Raw genomic sequence first — 7,996 nt, 5'->3', positions numbered from 1 at the left:
GAAATGAACTTTCATTTCACACGTCCTCCTAACAGCTTGTCCGTTTTAATTGCTCGAAGAAATTGATCTGATGATATTGATGTCATATTCTTCACTGATGAAGTATATGAGTTTGTAAGATGCACTAATTCATCTGCAGGATGATCAATCCAAAGCCAATGAGTGGGTCCTCGATAGTGGATGTACAAATCACATGACTGGTGACAAGAATCTATTGATGGATGCTCCTTTATCACCGTCACATCTAAAGCATATCATCTTTGATGACAAAGGCAAAAGTCAGGTATTGGGTCTAGGTAAGGTTGCAATCTCTAAGGACATACACATGGACAAAGTCATGCTTGTCTAGTCCTTAGGTTACAACCTCATGTCTGTCTCAATGCTTTGTGATCTTGATATGGTTGTTGTCTTTGGCAAGTATCGTTGTGTTGTGATCTTGGAAGCTGACAATTCCAAAGTCTTCGAAGGCTTAGGAGAGGAGACTTGTACATTGTTGATTTGTCTACAGGACCACAACCTGTCGTGTGCTTACATGCAAAAGCTTCAGAAGGCTGGCTATGGCATCGACGACTTGGTCATGCTGGCATGAGGAATCTGCACACGCTCGTGAAGAAGAAGCATGTCATTGGCATTGAGAATGTCAAATTCCTCAAGGATCACTTATGCGGAGCCTATGAAGCTGGCAAGATGGCAAAGGCCAAGCATCCAGCGAAGACTATCATGACTACCACTCGACCATTTGAATTGCTTCACATGGATCTCTTCGATCCTAATCATTATTCTGCTGTTACAAATGATGCATCTCTATATGGCTTTGTTATTGTTGATGATTATTCTCGTTACACATGGGTGCACATTGTCACTTACAAACATGAGGTGCAGGAAGTCTTCAAACGATTTTCCTCGAGGGCTTCAACCAACTTTGGTGTGAAGATCAAACACAACAGAAGTGACAATAGGACTGAGTTCAAGAATTCCGGTCTTGATGGCTATCTTGATGAACTTGGTATTACTCATGAGTTATCTTCTCCTTATACTCCTCAGCAGAATGGCGTCGTGGAGCGCAAGAACAGAACCCTCGCTGAAATGGCTTGCACTATGCTTGATGAATACAAAACACCTCGTCGGTTCTGGATTGATGCAATTGATACCGCTTGCCACATCATCAACATAGTATATCTTCACAAATTCTTCAAGAAGACTGCCTATGAATTCCTCACTAACAAGAAACCCAATGTGAGTTACTTCAAAGTCTTCGGTGCTAAATGTTGGATTAGAGATCCTCATCACAATTCTAAATTTGCACCGAAAGCACATGCGGGTTTCATGCTTGGTTACGGAAAGGACTCGCACACCTACAAAGTATTCAACAACGTTCTTCACAAGGTTGTCAAAACTATGGATGTGCGGTTCGATGAAACTAATGGCTCGCAAAGAGAGCACCTATCTTCTGTGATAGATGAACCAGCACCTGAGGATTCTATCAAGTTCAAGGCTACTGAGGATGTCATTCCTACTGAAGAATCTACTGAAGAATTCATTCCAGAACATGATGAACATCAAGCTGGCACACTTGAAGAAAATGGTGCTGAAGAAAATGCTCCTGAAGGAAATGCTGATCAAATTCCTCGAAGACAACCCACTCATCCTCACATTGCAAATGAAGTGCAAGTCGAGAAGATCATCGATGACATTCGAGCACCAGGTCCTCTCACTCTCTCAAAGGCTTCACATTTATATAAATTTTGTGGGCAATTTGCTTTTGTCTCTATCACAGATCCCACTAAGGTAGATGAAGCATTTCTGGAGCCTGAGTGGATTCAAGCTATGCAAGAAGAATTACATCAGTTCGAGCTCAACAATGTCTGGGAACTGGTCAAACGTCCAGATCCTCGCAAGCACAACATCATTGGCACAAAATGGATCTACCGCAACAAGCAAGATGAAAATGGCCTTGTGGTGAGGAATAAGGCACGGTTTGTAGCTCAAGGCTACACACAGGTTGAAGGAATTGACTTCGATGAAACTTTTGCACCAATTGCTAGACTTGAGGCTATTCACATATTACTTGCTTATGCTAACCATCATGATATTATCTTACAACAAATGGATGTGAAAAGTGCATTCCTCAATGGTAAGCTTGAGGAAGAAGTATATGTTGCTCAACCACCAGGTTTTGAAGATCCAAAGAATCCTGACAAAGTCTTCAAACTCAACAAGGCCCTGTATGGCCTCAAGCAAGCCCCTCGGGCGTGGTATGATACTTTGATGGAATTCTTCATGAAGAAAGGCTTCAAACCCGGTTCACTCGACCCAACTCTTTTCACTAAATCTTATGATGATGAATTGTTTGTGTGCCAAATATATGTTGATGATACCATTTTTGGCTGTACTGACCAACGATATAGTGATGAATTTGCCTATATGATGAGTGAATAATATCAAATGTATATGATGGGAGAATTGAAATTCTTTTTAGGTCTTCAAATTTGTCAACATCGCAATGGGATATTCATATCTCAGGAGAAATACCTCAAGGATGTATTGAGAAAATTCAGCATGCAAGATTGCAAAGGGGTCAAAATTCCAATGCCTACAAATGGCCATCTATGCACTGATGAAAATGGTAAAGACTTCGATCAAAAGGTATATCGCTCCATGATTGATTCTTTATTGTACCTATGTGCATCTAGGCTGGATATTATGCTTAGTGTTTGCATGTGTGCCCGATTTCAAGCTACACCGAAGGAATCACACCATAAGGCTGTGAAGCATATTCTTCGATACTTAGCTCACACACCAACACTTGGATTATGGTATCCCAAGGGCTCTAGTTTTGATCTCATTGGATATTCTGACTCTGACTATGCTGGCGATCGCGTGGACCGCAAGTTAACATCTGGCACATGTCATTTCCTCGGACGATCTTTGGTCTGTTGGTCCTCGAAGAAACAGAACTATGTATCTCTCTCCACTGCAGAAGCTGAGTACATTGCTACTGGATCGTGCTGTGCTCAACTACTATGGATGAAGCAAACACTCAAGGACTATGGTGTCAACGTGAAGAATGTGCCTCTCTACTGTGACAATGAGAGTGCCATCAAGATTGCTCATAACCCAGTTCAGCACTCGAAGACCAAGCACATCCAGATTTGTCATCATTTTCTTCGTGATCATGTGTTGAAAGGCGACATCTCTATCGATCACGTCAGCACTGAAGATCAACTGGCCGATATCTTCACTAAGCCCTTGGATGAGAAGAGATTTAGCAAGTTGCGGTGTGAGCTAAATATCCTAGAATCTTCGAATGTTCTTTGAAATGGACACACATCCTAACACTTATGCTGACTTGATGACTTAGATGTGCAACACACAAAGTAACGTTTTTCTTCAATCAATGAAGACTAACCCTCTAAGTGTGAAGAAATTAATGAAGAAATTGATTCTTAGAGCCCTACGACAATTGTACGCGGTGTCTGAAATCAGCTTTCTTATACGGTGGGTTACGCCACCACCCAAAGTTGAAAATCTTAAATATAAGTTTTTCTTCATTTTTGACATTCCTCAGTTTTTCAAATTCTTCAACTTTGTAGTGTCTTTGCTCTTTCCGATGTTATATATATATATATATATATATATATATATATATATATATATATGAGTTTTATGTCCTCTACAACATTCACTTAGTGCTATTTCTTCAAGTTGTTTTCTTCTACTAAGTGAATGTGATCGGACCCTTCCCCCTCTATGCTAAACTCAACCCAATCTATTCACAAATTCCTCATATGCGTTCCATTTTAAACTCGTTCAAAATCTTCACTGTGTCCTTGACAGCTGAAGAAATTGCGAATGAAACTTTTAAACTTATCTTATCTAAATTTTTGGCTTTGCCGCTCAAACTGTTCCGCTTCTCATGACAAATACTTATCTAGTCACCCACGATCCTACACGATCGCCACCTCTCAGTACGTGGGTGACACATGTCAAGCGAATGAGAAGGGGCCAGGGGCATGTTCGTCCTATTTCCTTGGTTGAATAGTTTTTTCACTCTCTCTATAAATACCCCTGTCTCTTCCTCACTTCTCTTTCACCTCGCTCGCGCTCTCTCCCGCTCGAGCTTCCCCAAAACCCTAGCGCTACCGCTACTTCATCGTCGCCGGTGAGGAAGAGCTTCACTGCCTCGACCTCATCGCCGTCGTACTCGCGCTGGTTGCGGATTTCTTCACTCCGCCGCCGCCGTAGCCGTCTTCCTCTGCCAAGTTAGGGCATGGAAGATCTGACCTGACGAACTTCACATACGTTCTTCCCAGTTCGTCATGTTCTTCACTTAGGGTAATTAAAAGTTAATTTAATTGCTCGCTTTGATTCTCAAGTTTTCTTAAAAATCTTCAATGGTGTTTATTCTTCAAATCTTCACACACATTAAAACCTCACATGTCATCTGCTCTTGATTCGTTTCTCTAAGCAATGATTTTCTTCAAGATTCCTCAATTGTGTGGATTCTCAATCTATACAGCTCTGGAACCTAAGACAAAGAACGCTTAGTGAAATTCCTCTAGACTCACCTGGTCAAATTCTTCAAAACCTATTCTTTTTGAAAAACCTTTTGAGAACGCATATGACCTCTCCAAATTCCTCGCAACTATACTCTGTTCATAGGTACAAATGTCCGCTGCTAAATCACTAGGTTCTCATCAACTTAACTCATTTGCAGCGTTCCTCGAAGAAAAGTTGCACACCTCTTCAGAAACTTCAGTTGTTCATATTCCTCAGCTGAAGAAAATGGGTGACAAAAGGCCATAGAAGGGAGGAAAGAGGCTTGAGGTCAATATTGCGTTTGAAATTGCTGAGGACATATACAAGGACTACTGCACACCTGATGAAGCCAAATTCGGCAAAGAGGACAAGAATCAGCGCAAGGTGCGCATACAAAGGATAGAGAGGAGATGGGCACGAGAATGGAGGGAGTACAGATATGTCACTCCCAAGTATATGAAGAAATTCACACTCAACCCTCCATGCCCAAGACCTCCATTAGCACCGGGCCAGTTAGCAGATCCCACCAGCCTCAAGCGCGGTGACGATTATCCTGATGAATGGGACGCGAAACCAAACTGGCTAAGCAAGCAAAGGAAGAAGTGAAGAAATTCAACATAGACTCTGCTGCTGCTGCCTCTGCTGAGGCCTCTGCTAGTCAGCCAAAGAAGGCAAGGCACAAGAAGCCTGCGCACAAGTCTAGTGCTTCACCTTCAATGCCCTCACGGCCAAGCTCCTCTGCTATGCCATCAAGGCCAGATTCTTCAAGGCCCTCATGGAAAATTCCTCAGACAGCTCCTTCAAGGTCCTCAGCTCCTCCTTCAAAGTCTTCAGCTGCTCCGACAAAATCCTTGGCACCTGTGTATCTCGCCACGTGCCAAAGGACTCAAGGCTTCTCTATTGCCTCAGGAGCATCTGCAAGCTCCTCAGCTGCTCGAACTTCCTCAGTTGGTCCCTCACTGCTGAAGAAAAAGGCCACTGCTGGACGAGGTATTCGACCAAGTCCTCACAAGAAGCAAGTCGCTTTCCACGTGCCCTCTGATGATGATGAGGCAGATGATGAAGAACTTGCCAAAATCATCAGAAACAGGCAAGCCAGGGCCGCTAGAGCCAAAGGCATCAATGTGCCGCTGATGCTGGATCCAAAGTTGATCCTCGACTACATTAACCTATGGCACAAGGATCCTAACACGCCTTTGACGGAGATGAACCTCACTCCTGGTCAAAGTCATGTTCTTACTGCTTTCATTGAGGAATAAAAATGGAAATTTGAATAAGGCATAAGTTTGAAGAAAGCGCAATACAAGAAATAGTGCTACCTCAAGGACAATGTCCTCACTCTCACTCCTGATCAGGTCCTTGCCTTGCAAGTGGAAATCAAACAACTGAGCGATGAATTTGATCGCTACTATGCTGATTCTAAGGGTGCCAAGGTGTGTTTTGTCAATCTGACGAAGAAATTCACTTCAAGTGTTGCTCCACCTATGCACGTTGAAGTTACTCAGGCTGAAGCATCTGCTCAGCCTACTGAAGAACTTGCCAGCACTGCTGATGACATTCAAGCTGCTGAAGAAAATGAGAGTGCCAGGGCTGATGACTCCATTCCAGCCGCTGAAGATATTGCCAGGGCATCCACTAGTGGTGCTGAAAGCACAAGTGCTCCCTAGGTGGTTTTGGTAATTAATGTCAACATATCTCTTGTTGGACTAACACTTTTATCTAGTATGTTTCAGATAAGTTCAACAATGGAGTGGCATGGACTAAAGGATGTGGGAACTCCTTCAAGATGCTAAGGACAAAGGATTGGCTCAAGCTTCAAGCTCAAGACTCTTCATTTTACATTTTAGTGATCCAAGATCACATTGAGTCTATAGGAAAATCAAATACTATCAAGGAGGGATGAGTTGTTGCTTAATGAGCCTCTTGCTTCAAGTGCTTAGTGATATGCTCCAAATACCCTCAACTACTTTCCCACTTCCACACATATGTCCTAAACCTAAAGTCAAACTCGGCCCCACTGATTCTTCCTATCCGGCGCCACCGAGTTTGGATGTCTTAGCCACTGCCACAAACCCTAGGCAAATCGGTCTCACCGATAGGGATCTCGGTCTCACCGAGATGGGATTGTAATCTCTCTGTGTATGTCCATTATCAAAATCGGTCTCACCGAGTTTGAGCAATCGGTACTACCGAGATTACAATGCAAACTTTCTGGTTGACTCATTACCAAAATCGGTCCCACCGAGTTTGAGTAATCGGTCCAACCGGGTTTGCCTGACCAACTCTCTGGTTAGCTAATTACCAAAATCGGTCTCACCGAGTTTATGTAAACGGTCTCACCGAGATTACGTTATGCCCTAACCCTAACCATATCGGTCCTACCGAGTTGCATTTCGGTCCCACCGAAAATCCTAACGGTCACTAGATTTGCTAAATCGGTCTGACCGAGTTTGTTGATTCGGTCCCACCGAGTTTGGTAAATTGTGTGTAACGGTTAGATTTTGTGTGGAGGCTATATATACCCCTCCACCTCCTCTTCATTCGTGGAGAGAGCCATCAGACTGAACCTACACTTCCAGCATCCTATTTCTGAGAGAGAACCACCTACTCATGTGTTGAGGCCAAGATATTACATTCCTACCATATGAATCTTGATCTCTAGCCTTCCCCAAGTTGCTTTCCACTCAAATCCTCTTTCCACCAGATCCAAATCCTATGAGAGAGAGTTGAGTGTTGGGGAGACTATCATTTGAAGCACAAGAGCAAGGAGTTCATCATCAACGCACCATTTGTTACTTCTTGGAGAGTGGTGTCTCCTAGATTGGCTAGGTGTCACTTGGGAGCCTCCGACAAGATTGTGGAGTTGAACCAAGGAGTTTGTAAGGGCAAGGAGATCGCCTACTTCGTGAAGATCTACCGCTAGTGAGGCAAGTCCTTCGTGGGCGACGGCCATGGTGGGATAGACAAGGTTGCTTCTTCGTGGACCCTTCGTGGGTGGAGCCCTCCGTGGACTCGCGCAACCGTTACCCTTCGTGGGTTGAAGTCTCCATCAACGTGGATGTACGATAGCACCACCTATCGGAACCACGCCAAAAACATCCGTGTCTCCAATTGCGTTTGAATCCTCCAAACCCTTCCCTTTACATTCTTGCAAGTTGCATGCTTTACTTTCCGCTGCTCATATACTCTTTGCATGCTTGCTTGATATGTGTTGTGAATGTTAAACTTGTGCCTAAACTCCACTTAAACTTTAAAAAGGTTAAAAACTGCAACTTTGTCACTTAGTGTCTAATCACCCCCCCTCTAGACACCTCTTCTCAAGGTCCTACAAGTGGTATCAGAGCATTGGTCTCCATTGCCTTGGTTTAATCACCATTGGAGGAAGATGGATGAGTCTACTTTGGGGAGTCTTAGACATAGAGTGCCTATTCTTGATGGAGAGTATTTTCATGAGTGG

Source organism: Triticum aestivum, chromosome 4B (genome assembly GCF_018294505.1).
Source record: "Triticum aestivum cultivar Chinese Spring chromosome 4B, IWGSC CS RefSeq v2.1, whole genome shotgun sequence".
Classification (NCBI taxonomy): domain Eukaryota; kingdom Viridiplantae; phylum Streptophyta; class Magnoliopsida; order Poales; family Poaceae; genus Triticum; species Triticum aestivum.
Note: the sequence above shows the minus strand (reverse complement) of the source record.